This window comes from Podarcis vaucheri, assembly GCF_965113315.1.
Source record: "Podarcis vaucheri genome assembly, chromosome: 6".
Lineage (NCBI taxonomy): Eukaryota > Metazoa > Chordata > Lepidosauria > Squamata > Lacertidae > Podarcis > Podarcis vaucheri.
The window spans coordinates 14512498-14531827 of NC_138764.1; the positions used below are offsets into that span (position 1 = coordinate 14512498).

At 43.9% G+C, this 19330-nt stretch overlaps 2 long non-coding RNA genes across 2 annotated transcripts; both read right to left on the bottom strand.

The window, feature by feature from the left end:
• Positions 1-2570: 2570 nt before the first annotated feature.
• LOC309533946 lies at positions 2571-3877 on the bottom strand. The gene is made up of 2 exons (XR_014220560.1): positions 3616-3877; positions 2571-2973 (listed from the first exon to the last, which is right to left on the bottom strand). It is a non-coding gene; the product is annotated as an uncharacterized lncRNA (long non-coding RNA).
• Positions 3878-14366: 10489 nt separating this feature from the next.
• LOC309533935 lies at positions 14367-15725 on the bottom strand. The gene is made up of 2 exons (XR_014220548.1): positions 15254-15725; positions 14367-14727 (listed from the first exon to the last, which is right to left on the bottom strand). It is a non-coding gene; the product is annotated as an uncharacterized lncRNA (long non-coding RNA).
• Positions 15726-19330: the final 3605 nt, after the last annotated feature.

The window sequence follows — 19330 nt, forward strand, 5'->3', positions numbered from 1 at the left end:
TTTCTATCCGTGGGCTGTTAGGCTGTTGAACGGAAAATAATACAGTGGTGCCTCGCAAGACGAAAAGAATCCGTTCTGTGATTCTCTTCGTCTAGCGGTTTTTTTTGTCTTGCGAAGCAAGCCCATTGAAGGATTAGCGGATTAGCGCTATTAGCGCTATTAGCGGCTTTTAGCAGCTTATCTGCTGATCGGATCAGCTGATAAGCGGCTTAGCGGCTTAGAAAAAGGGGGGGGGAGGAAAAAAACCAGCAGGAACTCGCAAGACATTTTCGTCTTGCGAAGCATCCCATAGGAAATTCGTTTTACGAAGCACCTCCAAAACGGAAAACTCTTTCGTCTACCGAGTTTTCCGTCTTGCGATGCATTTGTCTTGCGGGGCACCACTGTATAGTGTATTGTGGGACAAGCACACAGAGTGCAATGAGATTGTTTGGGGGGGGGAGGGGCAGTTAATTTCATTGTACACAGGTTGTACCTTGACAATAAAGGTATTATTATTGTTATTATTAATATTATTATATAAAAAATAGATCAACTAAAGGTGTGTGCTTACAGGTAAACAGATACCAGTGTGCATGCCCATTCAGGCAAGAATCAAGAAAATACAGTTGGTCCCTCTTAACTGACATTCTTAACTGAACAGAACTGAAGGGAGGGGCTGGTTCTGGAGCAAAGCTGTTTAGATTGGGTTTGGGTGGATGTGAAGAGGATGCCTCAAACATCTTGGGCTTTGCTTCTCAACTTATTCTGCCTTCTGGGACCCCCCCAGCCCAACACCAACCACCTCTTGGATAGGTGAGCATGCAGATATTTTGGAATCTGAGTGTGGGGCAGGATGACCGTGTACGAAAGCTCATTTTAGCACAAGCGCTAGCCCCTTTTTCCTACCTCTCTCCCCACTCTTGGCTGGCCAGAGAACGCATCTGGTTGCACTAGACTCTGAACAGAAAACCAAAAGCTGGCCAGCTCCTTGTTCAGGGTCTCCAAGGGAGAGAAAAGGGAACCTCTGTTACTCTTTGCCTTCTGAGGACAATGTCTCACTCCCAGAGCCCCAATACTTACGGCTGCTGCACAACGGCCTCAAGACATCCAAGGGATCATGACCCGTCCAGATCAAAGCACACAAGCCCTGCCCACCAAATACCAAGCACTCTACTGGGAAATTATGGGTTTTTTAATTGGCTGACCAATTAGAATTTCAGCCCTTGGGGAATTTGATTTCTTAAACGTACACCTTCCTCTACCTTGTGTCCCTGCTGAGGAAAGCCAATCATGGCTTTCTTCCTTTCAATTGCTGAATCATGAACTCTGTACATGCACAGAGGCTATACCCTTTGAACGTAACACCAAAGCCAAAGTCAAACCCCAAAGATGGGCGAGATGGGGCATATCTCTCCAGGGAGTGACACCACCTGGCTCAATGCGATATTGCTTATGGCCAATGAAAGCCCAAGCAGAGATTCCTAGTGGGGGAAGTTGCTGTCGTATACTAGAGGAGCAGGAGCAGGAGGCTAACTTGGATGCCTGAGAACAGAAAAAAGCAGCAGCAAAACAACTACATTTTATCAAAAAAAATTTTTTTATTGGTTTTCACACTTATCACATAAAAAAAAGAAAAACAAGAAAAAAGAAAAGCATTACCACACACAAAAAACAAAGAAAAACACATAAAAATAAATTGTAACTTCCTGACTTCCTTGAATCCCCTCTAACTGAATTTCATTATATCACCTATTTAGCAGTTCTCCAAATTCATATTTCTAATAATATTAACTTCTTTCATTTACTAACCTTTATTAATATTCTAATCGTTAATATTTATATTATTTTTGGGGTGAACAGGGAGCGGGTTATTATTACAATAATCCCGCCAGGGTTCTTATCTGTTTACAATTTGTCTGCAATTATTCAATAAACCATTTCCATTCTTTTATAAAAAGTCTGTTCTCTTGCTCCTAGAAACGGTCAGCATGCAACAGAGGCTGCATCCTGGCAACAGCTTCGACTGGCCACCTAAACCAGGTGAGGGTAGCCAAGGAGTCTCAAATGCTCAGTGAGTTCGGAACTTCCCCTGTGTGCAAAGACAGGCTCCAGCAGATTGAGCGGACAAGACCAAGCGTGGGCCCAGTTGTCAAGAAGGTGGTTTCTGCATGTGCTGTGAAGGGGAATTAGGGCAGATGGGGCTCATTAACCTAGAAAGGTAGCCCATCGAGGAGAATGAAAACTGATCCTAATTTGCCTTGTGGGATATCTTCGGGAGCCAAAAAGGCTAAGGAGTAAACCCTACACAAATCTGGAGTGGAGTCCCTCAGGCGGTTGGATGGCGCCATTTACAACCCCTTGTGACAACTCCTGCAGCCCAACTGGTGCCTAACTCTGCTTTCCTTGGAGCCACATCTGCAAGGCCAAGAGAGGGAGTCTTGTCATCTAGGAAGCCCAGGACACACTGCCCAGATTTTCTCCCTGGAGAGGTCACTTTGGGACTGCTAACACTATTGCTTGACTTTTGACCTCACCCCCGGAGGCACACTCCATTGCTTCTCGAGAAAGACAAATGCCAACATTAAAAAACTATTTGAAAGAATTTTATTTCATTCACAAAAGAAAATCTGGCATGTGATTAGGACAGTGGTTTTCAGACAACGGGTGACACATTTATTGATCCAGTTTGGAAGTCTCTGTCTTGTCTTCGCACATGCGCAGTTCCATCTAGGAGCAACAACAAGGGAAGGAGCCAAGCTGTCGGCTCCTGCAGCGAGACTCGGGATTTCCACCCATGCTCACAAATGTAGGAAAAAGCACCCCATAGGACAAAAGGATGACCACAGACTAGCATGTTCGTAAGGGAACTTTATTAGAATAATAATAGTTATTTATTTATTTTTCTATTTGGGTTTGTGGGGAAGGGGGAACTGGGTCTTGGTGGGGGAGGGAGATCTGTGCTGGAGCTGCTGACCTCACTGTTGTGGCTTCCTGGAAGAGAAAAGAAAAGGTTTTTAATTTTTCCATTTATTATTATGTTGATAGCCCATCTTTCCTGCAAGGATCTCCAGGTGGCTAACACTATTCTCCCTGCCTGCCTTCCTCATCCCATCCCCACAACAGCTCTGTGAGGTAGGTCAAGAGGCAGCGAGTTCCCAAGGCCACCCATTAAGTTCCATGGGTGAGGTGGGATTTGAACCCACGTCCCCAAGTCCTAGTCCAGCGGTCTAACTTGGGTTGCCAACACTTTGAACCCATGGGCACACCTGCAAACCTGAGAGACTGCAGTGGGCACTACACCATAATGGAAAAGGACAGAATTAAAGAGAAATTGTTCTTTCTCTTCTTCAAAAGGGATGTCCCTGAAGTCTTCTTGAACGTTGAATTGTTGGACAGTCTTGAATTGTTGGACAAAAGCACCCCCAAGGATAAAATCATGATCAAAGACTTTATTAGAATAACAATAGAAATATTTATTAATTTATTTTCTAACTGGATTTCTGGGGAAGGGGAACTGGGCAAAGGCAGGGGGAGAGCTGTGCTGGAGCTTCTGGCCTCACTGCTGTCACTGGCTGGAAAAGAAAAGAAGAAAAGGGATTCTTAATATTTTCATTTATGAAGATCAACACTCACCACTGGTGGAATCACTGGTGGCATCCATCCCCTGGTTTCTTGGTCTTACATAAATGGTTCTCACTTTAATCCTTCTTCCATCTACCACCACGCTTTCCTCCTTCAAACAGTCCAGGGGATGGATTTTGATGGAACGGCAACAGGAGGCCAGCAGATCACCCAGCCTGCACAGACTACGGAATCTAGGGAAGAAGAGAGGAAATAGTCAGGAAATTGGTTCTAGTTACTTCCTTGATACTCTCTATTTCTGTGCTGAATTTGGTTCCCTTCTCCGGCAGGATCACTGTCTCCTCCTCCAAGCAGACCAGGGGATGGATCTTAATGGCACGACAGCAGGAGACAGTTCAACACTCACCACTGGTAGAAGCACTGGTGGCATCCAACCCCTGGTCTCTCGGTCTCACATAGATGGTTCTCACTTTAATCCTCCTTCCTTCTACCACTACGGTTTCCTCCTCCAAACAGACCAGGGGATGGATCTTAATGGCACGACAGCAGGAGACAGTTCAACACTCACCACTGGTAGAAGCACTGGTGGCATCCAACCCCTGGTCTCTCGGTCTCACATAGATGGTTCTCACTTTAATCCTCCTTCCTTCTACCACTACGGTTTCCTCCTTCAAACAGTACAGGGGATGGATCTTAGTAGTATGACAGCAGGAGACAGAGCAACACTCACCACTGGTGGAATCACTGGTGGCATCCATGCCCTGGTCTCTCGGTCTCACATAGATGGTTCTCACTTTAATTCTCCTTCCTTCGACGATTAGACTTTCTTCTCTCATACAGTCCAGGGGAAGGATTTTAATGGAGCGGCAACAGGAGGCCAGCAGCTCTCTCAACCTGCGCACACCGGTGCATCTAGGGAAGAAAAGGAAGAAGGTCACGAAATGGATTCTACACTCACCACTGGTAGAAGCACTGGTGGCATCCATCCCCTGGTCTCTCGGTCTCACATAAATTGTTCGCACTTTAATCTTTCTTCCATTTCTATCACGCATTCCTCCTTCAAACAGTCCAGGGGATGGATTTTGATGGAACGGCAACAGGAGGCCAGCAGCTCTCGAATCCTGTGAAGACCAGAACATCTAGGGAAGAAAAGGAAGAAGGTCATGAAACAGATTCTAGTTATTTCCTCGATAATCTCTATCCCTGCACTGCAAGCCATTTCCCTCAAAGCATCTAAGGTGGCCCTGAGGACAATCTTTAAAAATTAATCTAACCATGACCTGGTTCCCTATGTGTCTAAACCTCAAGGGATAGCCAAAGAAACAGACTGTGGAAAGAATAAGAGATCCTACCTACAGACGAGATGAAGGAACCTTCATTATGTCCAAAAACACACTCTCACTAAATTCACTCTCTCACTAAATTCTCTCACTAAATTTAGGAATAGCTAAAGAAATGGGAAACCATCAAGCTCTGCTCCAGGCGTCAGGTGACCTGGGATTTCCACCCAAGCCCACAACTGTTGGACAAAAGCACCCCCAAGGAATAACAATAGAACTATCTATGAATTTATTTTTCTAACTGGATTTCTGGGGAAGGGGAACTGGGCAAAGGCGGGGGGACAGCCGTACTGGAGCTTCTGGCCTCACTGCTGTCACTACTTGGAAGAGAAAAGAAGAAAAAGGATTCTTAATATTTTCATTTATGAAGATCAACACTCACCACTGGTAGAAGCACTGGTGGCATGCATCCCCTGGTCTCTTGGTCTCACATAAATTGTTCGCACTTTAGATGCTCTGCCCGAAGTGCTCGGCCAAGTCACTCAGCAAGGGACGTGTCACAATGGAGGACATGACACGGTTACTTTAGGTACCTTGCTTAACAATGGGCATGGCCTCACTGCTGTTACTGCCTGGAAGAGAAAAGAAGAAAAAAGATTCGTAATATTTTCATTTATGAAGATCAACACTCACCACTGGTGGAATCACTGGTGGCCTCCATCCCCTGGTCTCTCGGTCTCACATAAATCGTTATCACTTTAATATTTCTTCCATCTACCACCACGCTTTCCTCCTTCAAACAGTCCAGGGGATGGATTTTGATGGAGCGGCAACAGGAGGCCAACAGATCACCCAGCCTGCGCAGACCGGAACATCTAGGGAAGAAAAGGAAGAAGGTCATGAAATGGATTCTAGTTATTTCCTCGATACTCTCTATGTCTGCACTGCAAGCCATTTCCCTGAAAGCATCTAAGGGGGCCCTGAGGACAATCTTTAAAAATTACTCTAACCATGACCTGGTTCCCTATGTGTCTAATCTTAAGGGATAGCAAAAGAAACAGACTGTGGAAAGAATAAGAGATCCTACTTACAAGTGAGATGATGAAATCTTCATTTCGTCCCAAAACACAAGTCAGAAATCAACACCTCTCTCACTAAACTCAAATAGTTGCTCTTCCCAAAGTTCTCAGCCAAGTCACTCAGCAAGGGGACGTGTCACAATGGAGGATATCACACGGTTACTTTAGCTACGTTGCTTAACAATGGGCATTGTTCCCCTTAACATTTATTTTTCAAATATGTCTTCCAGTGGGATAAGCGGTTTTATTCAATTTATTTAGAAAAGATCTAGAGCTGTCTTCATCCAGCAAGGTGCATTTCTGGACAGGACAGGAAACACATTGCAAACAGACAGACTTTTCAACATGGGGGGGTCACCAAGGGAAAACTCTTCTGGCCTAGACTCCCTTCTGGCCTATTTTTTCCAGTCCTTTTTCTTATTAAGATAATAATAACATTGATAAAAGTAACAATAATATTAGCACCATTCATGCCACCTGCTAGCACAACCGAACAGAAAGGGGTCATTTCTCTACCTGGCACGCGTAAGGGCACGGCAAGGGGCGCTCCTATCCAAGCTGTGTAGATGGCTAAAAAGATTAAGAAGAGGTGCAATCTTCGGTTAGGAAGCGTGCCTCCACAAAACCTGTTTCTGATGGAGGCAAGAAGGCAACATTGGTTGACTCTCCCACTGCATTTGGAAGCCTTGTGACCACCATCAAGCTCTGCTCCAGGTGTCAGGTGACCTGGGATTTCCACCCATGCCCACAACTGTTGGACAAAAGCACCCCCAAGGATCAAATACTTTATTAGAATAACAATAGAAATCTTTATTAATTTATTTTTTAAACTGGATTTCTGGGGAAGGGGAACTTGGCAAAGGCAGGGGGAGAGTTGTGCTGGAGCTTCTGGCCTCACTGCTGTCACTGCCTGGAAGAGAAAAGAAGAAAAAGGATTCTTAATATTTTCATTTATGAAGATCAACACTCACCACTGGTAGAAGCACTGGTGGCATCCATCCCCTGGTCTCTTGGTCTCACATAAATTGTTTGCACTTTAATCTTTTTTCCATCTCCATTACACATTCCTCCTTCAAACAGTCCAGGGGATGGATTTTGATGGAACGGCAACAGGAGGCCAGCAGCTCTCGAATCCTGTGCAGACCAGAACATCTAGGGAAGAAAAGGAAGAAGTTCACGAAATGGATTCTAGTCATTTCCTTGATACTCTCTATCCTTGCACTTCAAGCCATTTCCTTCAAAGCATCTAAGGGGGCCCTGCGGACAATCTTTAAAAATTAATCTAACCATGACCTGGTTCCCTATGTGTCTAAATCTTAAGGAATAGCTAAAGAAACGGGAAAGAATAAGAGATCCTACTTACAGACGAGATGATGGTTTCATTTTCCCCCAAACCACAATTCACTTCTCACACTTTCCCTCTGTCACTCAACTCTAATAGATGCTCTGCCCGTAGTTCTCGGCCAAGTCACTCAGCAAGGGACGTGTCACAATGGAGGACATGACACGGTTACTTTAGCTACCTTGCTTAACAATGGGCATGGCCTCACTGCTGTTACTGCCTGGAAGAGAAAAGAAGAAAAACGATTCGTAATATTTTCATTTATGAAGATCAACACTCACCACTGGTGGAATCACTGGTGGCATCCATCCCCTGGTCTCTCGGTGTCACATAAATCGTTCTCACTTTAATATTTCTTCCATCTACCACCACGCTTTCCTCCTTCAAACAGTCCAGGGGATGGTTTTGATGGAGCGGCAGCAGGAGACCAACAGATCACCCAGCCTGCGCAGACCGGAACATCTAGGGAAGAAAAGGAAGAAGGTCATGAAATGGATTCTAGTTATTTCCTCGATACTCTCTATGTCTGCACTGCAAGCCATTTCCCTGAAAGCATCTAAGGGGGCCCTGAGGACAATCTTTAAAAATTACTCTAACCATGACCTGGTTCCCTATGTGTCTAAATCTTAAGGGATAGCAAAAGAAACAGACTGTGGAAAGAATAAGAGATCCTACTTACAAGTGAGATGATGAAATCTTCATTTCGTCCCAAAACACAAGTCAGAAATCAACACCTCTCTCACTAAACTCAAATAGTTGCTCTTCCCAAAGTTCTCAGCCAAGTCACTCAGCAAGGAGACGTGTCACAATGGAGGATATCACACGGTTACTTTAGCTACGTTGCTTAACAATGGGCATTGTTCCCCTTAACATTTATTTTTCAAATATGTCTTCCAGTGGGATAAGCGGTTTTATTCAATTTATTTAGAAAAGATCTAGAGCTGTCTTCATCCAGCAAGGTGCATTTCTGGACAGGACAGGAAACACATTGCAAACAGACAGACTTTTCAACATGGGGGGGTCACCAAGGGAAAACTCTTCTGGCCTAGACTCCCTTCTGGCCTATTTTTTCCAGTCCTTTTTCTTATTAAGATAATAATAACATTGATAAAAGTAACAATAATATTAGCACCATTCATGCCACCTGCTAGCACAACCGAACAGAAAGGGGTCATTTCTCTACCTGGCACGCGTAAGGGCACGGCAAGGGGCGCTCCTATCCAAGCTGTGTAGATGGCTAAAAAGATTAAGAAGAGGTGCAATCTTCGGTTAGGAAGCGTGCCTCCACAAAACCTGTTTCTGATGGAGGCAAGAAGGCAACATTGGTTGACTCTCCCACTGCATTTGGAAGCCTTGTGACCACCATCAAGCTCTGCTCCAGGTGTCAGGTGACCTGGGATTTCCACCCATGCCCACAACTGTTGGACAAAAGCACCCCCAAGGATCAAATACTTTATTAGAATAACAATAGAAATCTTTATTAATTTATTTTTTAAACTGGATTTCTGGGGAAGGGGAACTTGGCAAAGGCAGGGGGAGAGTTGTGCTGGAGCTTCTGGCCTCACTGCTGTCACTGCCTGGAAGAGAAAAGAAGAAAAAGGATTCTTAATATTTTCATTTATGAAGATCAACACTCACCACTGGTAGAAGCACTGGTGGCATCCATCCCCTGGTCTCTTGGTCTCACATAAATTGTTTGCACTTTAATCTTTTTTCCATCTCCATTACACATTCCTCCTTCAAACAGTCCAGGGGATGGATTTTGATGGAACGGCAACAGGAGGCCAGCAGCTCTCGAATCCTGTGCAGACCAGAACATCTAGGGAAGAAAAGGAAGAAGTTCACGAAATGGATTCTAGTCATTTCCTTGATACTCTCTATCCTTGCACTTCAAGCCATTTCCTTCAAAGCATCTAAGGGGGCCCTGCGGACAATCTTTAAAAATTAATCTAACCATGACCTGGTTCCCTATGTGTCTAAATCTTAAGGAATAGCTAAAGAAACGGGAAAGAATAAGAGATCCTACTTACAGACGAGATGATGGTTTCATTTTCCCCCAAACCACAATTCACTTCTCACACTTTCCCTCTGTCACTCAACTCTAATAGATGCTCTGCCCGTAGTTCTCGGCCAAGTCACTCAGCAAGGGACGTGTCACAATGGAGGACATGACACGGTTACTTTAGCTACCTTGCTTAACAATGGGCATGGCCTCACTGCTGTTACTGCCTGGAAGAGAAAAGAAGAAAAACGATTCGTAATATTTTCATTTATGAAGATCAACACTCACCACTGGTGGAATCACTGGTGGCATCCATCCCCTGGTCTCTCGGTCTCACATAAATCGTTCTCACTTTAATATTTCTTCCATCTACCACCACGCTTTCCTCCTTCAAACAGTCCAGGGGATGGTTTTGATGGAGCGGCAGCAGGAGACCAACAGATCACCCAGCCTGCGCAGACCGGAACATCTAGGGAAGAAAAGGAAGAAGGTCATGAAATGGATTCTAGTTATTTCCTCGATACTCTCTATGTCTGCACTGCAAGCCATTTCCCTGAAAGCATCTAAGGGGGCCCTGAGGACAATCTTTAAAAATTACTCTAACCATGACCTGGTTCCCTATGTGTCTAAATCTTAAGGGATAGCAAAAGAAACAGACTGTGGAAAGAATAAGAGATCCTACTTACAAGTGAGATAATGAAATCTTCATTTCGTCCCAAAACACAAGTCAGAAATCAACACCTCTCTCACTAAACTCAAATAGTTGCTCTTCCCAAAGTTCTCAGCCAAGTCACTCAGCAAGGGGACGTGTCACAATGGAGGATATCACACGGTTACTTTAGCTACGTTGCTTAACAATGGGCATTGTTCCCCTTAACATTTATTTTTCAAATATGTCTTCCAGTGGGACAAGCGGTTTTATTCAATTTATTTAGAAAAGATCTAGAGCTGTCTTCATCCAGCAAGGTGCATTTCTGGACGGGACAGGAAACACCTTGCAAACAGACAGACTTTTCAACATGGGGGGTCACCAAGGGAAAACACTTCTGGCCTAGACTCCCTTCTGGCCTATTTTTTCCAGTCCTTTTCCTTATTAAGATAATAATAACATTGATAAAAGTAACAATAATATTAGCACCATTCATGCCACCTGCTAGCACAACCGAACAGAAAGGGGTCATTTCTCTACCTGGCACGCGTAAGGGCACGGCAAGGGGCGCTCCTAGCCAAGCTGTGCAGATGGCTAAAAAGATTAAGAAGAGGTGCAATCTTCGGTTAGGAAGCGTGCCTCCACAAAACCTGTTTCTGATGGACGCAAGAAGGCAACATCGGTTGGCTCTCCCACTGCATTTGGGAGCCTTGCGACCACCATCAAGCTCTGCTCCAGGCGTCAGGTGACCTGGGATTTCCACCCATGCCCACAACTGTTGGACAAAAGCACCCCCAAGGATCAAAGTAAGAGCTGTTCGACAGTGGAATTTGCTGCCAAGGAGTGTGGTGGAGTCTCCTACTTTGGAGGTCTTTAAGCAGAGGCTTGACAACCATATGTCAGGAGTGCTCTGACGGTGTTTCCTGCTTGGCAGGGGGTTGGACTCGATGGCCCTTGTGGTCTCTTCGAACTCTATGATTCTATGATTCTATGACTTTATTAGAATAACAATAGAAATCTTTATTAACTTATTTTTCTAACTGGATTTCTGGGGAAGGGGAACTGGGCAAAGGCGGGGGGACAGCCGTACTGGAGCTTCTGGCCTCACTGCTGTCACTGCCTGGAAGAGAAAAGAAGAAAAAGGATTCTTAATATTTTCATTTATGAAGATCAACACTCACCACTGGTAGAAGCACTGGTGGCATCCATCCCCTGGTCTCTTGGTCTCACATAAATTGTTTGCACTTTAATCTTTTTTCCATCTCCATTACACATTCCTCCTTCAAACAGTCCAGGGGATGGATTTTGATGGAACGGCAACAGGAGGCCAGCAGCTCTCGAATCCTGTGCAGACCAGAACATCTAGGGAAGAAAAGGAAGAAGTTCACGAAATGGATTCTAGTCATTTCCTTGATACTCTCTATCCTTGCACTTCAAGCCATTTCCTTCAAAGCATCTAAGGGGGCCCTGCGGACAATCTTTAAAAATTAATCTAACCATGACCTGGTTCCCTATGTGTCTAAATCTTAAGGAATAGCTAAAGAAACGGGAAAGAATAAGAGATCCTACTTACAGACGAGATGATGGTTTCATTTTCCCCCAAACCACAATTCACTTCTCACACTTTCCCTCTGTCACTCAACTCTAATAGATGCTCTGCCCGTAGTTCTCGGCCAAGTCACTCAGCAAGGGACGTGTCACAATGGAGGACATGACACGGTTACTTTAGCTACCTTGCTTAACAATGGGCATGGCCTCACTGCTGTTACTGCCTGGAAGAGAAAAGAAGAAAAACGATTCGTAATATTTTCATTTATGAAGATCAACACTCACCACTGGTGGAATCACTGGTGGCATCCATCCCCTGGTCTCTCGGTCTCACATAAATCGTTCTCACTTTAATATTTCTTCCATCTACCACCACGCTTTCCTCCTTCAAACAGTCCAGGGGATGGTTTTGATGGAGCGGCAGCAGGAGACCAACAGATCACCCAGCCTGCGCAGACCGGAACATCTAGGGAAGAAAAGGAAGAAGGTCATGAAATGGATTCTAGTTATTTCCTCGATACTCTCTATGTCTGCACTGCAAGCCATTTCCCTGAAAGCATCTAAGGGGGCCCTGAGGACAATCTTTAAAAATTACTCTAACCATGACCTGGTTCCCTATGTGTCTAAATCTTAAGGGATAGCAAAAGAAACAGACTGTGGAAAGAATAAGAGATCCTACTTACAAGTGAGATAATGAAATCTTCATTTCGTCCCAAAACACAAGTCAGAAATCAACACCTCTCTCACTAAACTCAAATAGTTGCTCTTCCCAAAGTTCTCAGCCAAGTCACTCAGCAAGGGGACGTGTCACAATGGAGGATATCACACGGTTACTTTAGCTACGTTGCTTAACAATGGGCATTGTTCCCCTTAACATTTATTTTTCAAATATGTCTTCCAGTGGGATAAGCGGTTTTATTCAATTTATTTAGAAAAGATCTAGAGCTGTCTTCATCCAGCAAGGTGCATTTCTGGACGGGACAGGAAACACCTTGCAAACAGACAGACTTTTCAACATGGGGGGTCACCAAGGGAAAACACTTCTGGCCTAGACTCCCTTCTGGCCTATTTTTTCCAGTCCTTTTCCTTATTAAGATAATAATAACATTGATAAAAGTAACAATAATATTAGCACCATTCATGCCACCTGCTAGCACAACCGAACAGAAAGGGGTCATTTCTCTACCTGGCACGCGTAAGGGCACGGCAAGGGGCGCTCCTAGCCAAGCTGTGCAGATGGCTAAAAAGATTAAGAAGAGGTGCAATCTTCGGTTAGGAAGCGTGCCTCCACAAAACCTGTTTCTGATGGACGCAAGAAGGCAACATTGGTTGGCTCTCCCACTGCATTTGGGAGCCTTGCGACCACCATCAAGCTCTGCTCCAGGCGTCAGGTGACCTGGGATTTCCACCCATGCCCACAACTGTTGGACAAAAGCACCCCCAAGGATCAAAGTAAGAGCTGTTCGACAGTGGAATTTGCTGCCAAGGAGTGTGGTGGAGTCTCCTACTTTGGAGGTCTTTAAGCAGAGGCTTGACAACCATATGTCAGGAGTGCTCTGACGGTGTTTCCTGCTTGGCAGGGGGTTGGACTCGATGGCCCTTGTGGTCTCTTCCAACTCTATGATTCTATGATTCTATGACTTTATTAGAATAACAATAGAAATCTTTATTAACTTATTTTTCTAACTGGATTTCTGGGGAAGGGGAACTGGGCAAAGGCGGGGGGACAGCCGTACTGGAGCTTCTGGCCTCACTGCTGTCACTGCCTGGAAGAGAAAAGAAGAAAAAGGATTCTTAATATTTTCATTTATGAAGATCAACACTCACCACTGGTAGAAGCACTGGTGGCATCCATCCCCTGGTCTCTTGGTCTCACATAAATTGTTTGCACTTTAATCTTTTTTCCATCTCCATTACACATTCCTCCTTCAAACAGTCCAGGGGATGGATTTTGATGGAACGGCAACAGGAGGCCAGCAGCTCTCGAATCCTGTGCAGACCAGAACATCTAGGGAAGAAAAGGAAGAAGTTCACGAAATGGATTCTAGTCATTTCCTTGATACTCTCTATCCTTGCACTTCAAGCCATTTCCTTCAAAGCATCTAAGGGGGCCCTGCGGACAATCTTTAAAAATTAATCTAACCATGACCTGGTTCCCTATGTGTCTAAATCTTAAGGAATAGCTAAAGAAACGGGAAAGAATAAGAGATCCTACTTACAGACGAGATGGTTTCATTTTTTCCCCAAAACACAATTCGCTTCTCCCTCATTCCCTCTCTCACTTAACTCTAATAGATGCTCTGTCCAAAGTTCTCGGCCAACCAATCAGCAGGGGATGTGTCACAATGGAAAACATGAGTCCATTACTTTAGCTACCTTGCTTAACAATGGGCATTGCTCCCCTTAATATTTATTTTTCAGATATATCTTCCAGTGGGTTAAGTGGTTTTATTCAATTTAGAAAAGAACTAGAGCTGGCTTCAGCCAGCATGGTGCATTTCTGAACAGGACAGGAAACACGGTGGAAGTCTTTTTTTTAAAAAAACACACACACACTTTATTTAAGGTGGATAAGGACAAGATAAAATTATACAATTGAATATAAATATAGATGGGGAATAACTATGTATTGTGAGTACTTATCTACTTTAAAAAAATTTCACCTAAGATCTTTTTCTTTTACTTCTTTTTCTTTTTTCTTTTTCTGATATCTTTCATTTCACTGCTTTATTGTGAATAGCGTTTTATGGAGGTATAAATAACTGTAAATATGAAAAGAGACAAAATATTCTCTAATCCCCCCCCCCCTGGTTATATGTATTTTCTTTTTCTTTTGTATTTTCTTTTGTTGTAAATATGTATGTTTTCAAATTTGTACTTAATAAAAATATTTAAAATTGAAAAGGGGAGAAAAAAACACACCTTGCAAACACACACACTTTTCAACGTGGCGGAGTCACCAAGGGACAACACTTCTGGGCTAGACTATGGATGCTGTTTCTCACTTAATAGCTAAAAATAACCCTTCTCAACACCCTGTAGCAATATGTCCAGTATTATGATGGACAGGAGCAGGACTTCACCCTTAGACCTCCTCATCCCCCTGTTTCTTTCAGTTTCTGACCAGTGTGTTCTGCCAGTAAACAGCTTTCCTTAGGCTGCAAGGAAGTGAAATGTCATGAGTTTGTGGGTGCCAGGCACTGAACCCCTGGACACTGAACATCTGGGGAGTTGATCTAAGCCTTGTTTAAATTTACCCAGTGCTTTTTTCTGGGGGGGGGGGATGCAGGGGTACATATACCCCTAAACATTTTGTGAATCTAACAGGAGAAGAAACAAAGATTTTAGAATTTTGTTTCTTCCCTAGTACGATGAATCGTCAGTTCCAAAGCTGCCCCTGATGGCAGCCTCATTTCCATTCCCGGTGTTTCCTGAGTCTCAGACGGAAGCGAGCGTTTAATGTGTGGAATGTGGGTGTGTGGTGTTTTAGCGATGAAAGTTTGGCCTCATTGAGGGACAGTATTTTAATATGAGTAGGAAAATCACAAACTATTTTTCATCAACACAGCCAGAAAAGAAGTGTAAAGTTAATGAGGACTCTGTAAAAACAAAAGATGGGACAACGGTGTTGTGTAATATGAGGTAATGCATGTTCTTTGTACTTTTGTCTATTTACTGTTTTTATTTTCCTCAATTTGAACTGTAAAGTGGTGATTTCCTCAAGTCAAAATGAGAGTACCCCTAAACATTTTCAAAGAAAAAAAGCACTGAATGCTCCCCAAGCTCTACATTTGATTCTTGGTTATTAAAAACTGATTGAAACCATTTTATTTCATTCACAAAAGAAAATCTGACATGTGATTATGATCAAGGTTTATATAATAAAGGTGACACGTTTATTGATCCTTTTTGTAAGTTGTTTTTTTGTCTACTTTAATGTATTCGTTATATATGGTAATCAGTAATGGGTTGGGGTGGGAAGCAGTTTTGAATATGAAACTGGTGGATGGCTGTCATTAATCCAGATCATTTTCATAGAATCAGAGAATCTGAGCATTGGAAGGGACCCAGGGGTCATCTCGTCTGACCCCCTGCAATGCAAGAATCTCAGCGAAAGCATCCATGGCAGATGGCCATCCAAGCTCTGCTTAAAAACCTCCATGGAAGAAGAGTCCACCGCCTCTCGTGGGAGTCTGTTCCACTGCCAAACAGCTCTTACTGGCAGAAAGTTTTTCCGAATGTTTCGTGGGAATCTCCTTTCTTGTAACCCTCCAGAGCAGCAGGAAAAAAGCTTGTTCCCTCTTCCGCGTGACAGCCCTTAAGATATTTGAAGATGGCTGTCAGTCCTCTCAGTCTCCTCTTTTCCAGGCTAAATGTACCCAGCTCCTTCAAGCGTTCCTCATAAGGCTTAGTTTCCAGACTCTTGATCATCTTGATTGCCCTCCTATGCACATGTTCCAGCTTGTCAACATCCTTCTTAAATGGCGGTGCCCAGAACTGGACATAGTATTCCAGGTGTGGTCTGACCAAGGCAGGAGAGAGCAGGACTATGACTTCCCTTGATCAGGACCCTGTTGATGCAGCCTAGAAAAAGCGTTAGCATTTTTCTGCTGCTGCACATTCCTTGTGGCCGAGAGTCAGAGTAACACTGGGATCCTTCAGTTCATGGTGTCAACATGACTATCATTAACTCCAAGCCTCATGGCCATGTCTCTGAAAACACAAACAATCCCATCTTTTCAGAGCCTGCTATCATGGCTTCTTTAATCTTTGTGTATCGCTCCACCATGTGGCTGAATCATATAAAGCACTGACTTTTATATATCTATTTTCACTTCCCACAGTTTTCCCACAGTTTGGCGCCGCTTTGGAGTGAATCGGACAATGATAACTCCAAGATAAGTAATAACATTGGATGCATTAAGGACATCTCACAATGGGGCAGCAACAGACAAAGAGGAAACCATTCTGTCACACCCCATTTCTGTGCCTCTGAAAAACGGCAGCTGTTAAATTTTGGTCTTTTGTCAGCATCTGGTTCTGTAGTTTTTCTGCTTTTTTTAAGCTCAGATCCTCTTTGGACAATCATTGTCTTTTTTAGCCATATTATATGACAACTATGATTATGGTCATGGTTACTAGTAAGATCTGCAACAGAGGCTGGAATGTGGAATGTTCTTTTTTTAAAAAAGATTAAAAATAATAATTCTGCATAATAATTTAAAATAATTTTACATCCTTAAGATATCAATGACTTTGCTTCTCTCTTTCCATGGTTCATTTTACATATCATAAATCCCTGCATATTTTTCAAAAACTATACCGATCAGTTTTCCGTTATTGCATTCATTAAAAATTATTTTCATTTTTGAATTTATCTTAACGCTGCCAGTGTTTACAGCTGTACACAATTCAATATATTCAATAAACTTTTTTCAATCCTCTTTAAATGTACTTCTTCTCTTATTCTATATGTTAAGACTGCAAGTTGTGCATATTCTGTCAACTTATGTTGCCATTCCTCTTTGGTTGGGACCTCACTCGTTTTCCATTTTGGGGGTAACAAAACATAGGCCGCAGTTGTAAAGTACATAAATAACCTTTTTTTTTTTTGATACCTGGGAATTTCAGTCTGAATTATCCCCAACAAAAAGGACTCTGGGGTTTTTTTTTGGGGGGGGGATTACTGAATTACTTTTAAACGTGCTTTTCAATTCATCATGGATCATTTCCCAATACTCTTTTACCCTTTTACATGTCCACCACATATGAAAAAACATTGGGCGCCAGATGTTCTGGGCATCTCTTATCTCTACACTTGAACCCCCTACTCACATTTTTCCAGTTTAGGAATGGTAAAGCTTGCAGGTTCACTGCGTGCGGGCAGATTGCTCAGTGATTACGAGTTTATCTCAGTGAAGACCTTATTTGGAAAATCAATACATCCCAGGTGGTTAAGAAAGCCCAACAGAGACTGCATCTCCTCAGAGTATTGCGAAAGAATGATGTGAATCAACATTTGATGATCTCCTTCTACCACAATAGAAAGTGTCCTTTCATACTGCATCACGGTGTGGTACGGTGGTTTGACATCATCTGATAGGAAGTGCCTACAGAGGGTGGTGCATACAGTACAAGATATTATGGGCTGTCCCGTGAATAGCGGAAGAACGTTGCCTCAGGAGAGTGAGGAAAATTCTCAGGGATAATACAAGTCGTACAAGTGACAACAAAGTATTTCAATTTAATTTCAATTAATCATAGCGTTATCCAAAAGCGATGAGACTGTGGCTGCAAAGGATGCTCTCCAACATCAACTCTTGGCTGCTCCCAAGTGGGGGGATGGGCATTTAACTAATGTGCTACTGTAGCCGAGCAACTGATCACAGGCTGCAATTCTCACAGTTCATCTGTCTGTTGTGCTTCTGCCCTGAACTCTGCCTTCTGCCGTTTTGAGAATACGCTTTCCAGAGGTATTTGTTTTATTTCCATAAACAGCGAGAAGGCGCGATCATTAAGTGCGTGCAACTGGACCTCCATGCACCAGTAGCCATGGAAACTCCTCCGAGAGCTTCAGTTTCCTCCTCAAGAATTAATTTACATGAAAATGCAGGTGTGGGAGCAGCGCAGATCTCTAACAAGCAACGCTATTTATAGCACAGATCCATAGGCTTTTCATAGGCAGGGCTGAGGAGCCCATGGTGCCAGCAGGACACATCTGGGTTTGTCAGGGTTTCCATGGTCTCTGGCTGAAGACGTTTTGCAGGGTTCTCCCCCTCCCTTCTGCCCGCAATGTCTCAAGGCCCTGCTTTTCAGGTGGTTGAACTTGTACCACCTGATTTACTGCGAAGCACCACTGCAAGGGACGCGAGTGGTACTGTGGGTTAAACCACAGAGCCTAGGACTTGCCAATCAGAAGGTCGGCGGTTCGAATCCTCGCGACGGGGTGAGCTCCCGTTGCTCGGTCTGCTCCAACCAACCTAGCAGTACGAAAGCACATCAAAGTGCAAGTAGATAAATAGGTACCACTTTGGCGGGAAGGTAAACGGCATTTCCGTGTGCTGCTCTGGTTCGCCAGAAGTGGCTTAGTCATGCTGGCCACATGACCCGGAAGCTGTACGCCGGCTCCCTTGGCCAATAAAGCGAGATGAGCACCACAACCCCAGAGTCAGTCACGACTGGACCTAATGGTCAGGGGTCCCTTTACCTTTACCTTACCAGTGCTTTAAAGGTACACCAGAAAAGCTGGATTCTGTGCAATTTGCATGTATTTTGCTATAGCCAGCTGTGACACCAAGATGAAGCCCTAAGGCTTCCAGATTCACTTTCTTGGACTGGCTGGATGCTGAGGAGTGCTGGGAGGCACAAGCTGGGGAACTCCCAGAGGAATCCCCAGGGGAAGAAGGCTCAGAGCCAGGGGATTGGTGGCGGGACAACGATGAGTGGTCAGAGGGAGAAGAGGGAGCAGATGATGATGGTGGTGGTGATGATATTTTATATACCGCCCTATACCCGGAGGTTTCAGGTCAGTTCACAGAAAAGATCACAACATACCGTATTGGCCCAAATATAAGCTGTACCAGAATATAAGCTGCACCTGTAAAATTCAAGGGGGTAAAAGGAAAAAAAGACAACACCCAAATATAAGCCGTGCCCTTAATATTCCACAGTCACACCCGTTCCGTTTTACCATATGTCTGTTTCAGCAACAATATCGTTATGCCGAGACCACATAACACCAGTCTTGAAAGACCTACACTGGCTCCCAGTATGTTTCTGAGCACAATTCAAAGCGTTGGTGCTGACCTTTAAAGCCCTAAATGGCTTCAGTCCAGTATACCTGAAGGAATGTCTCCACCCCCATCG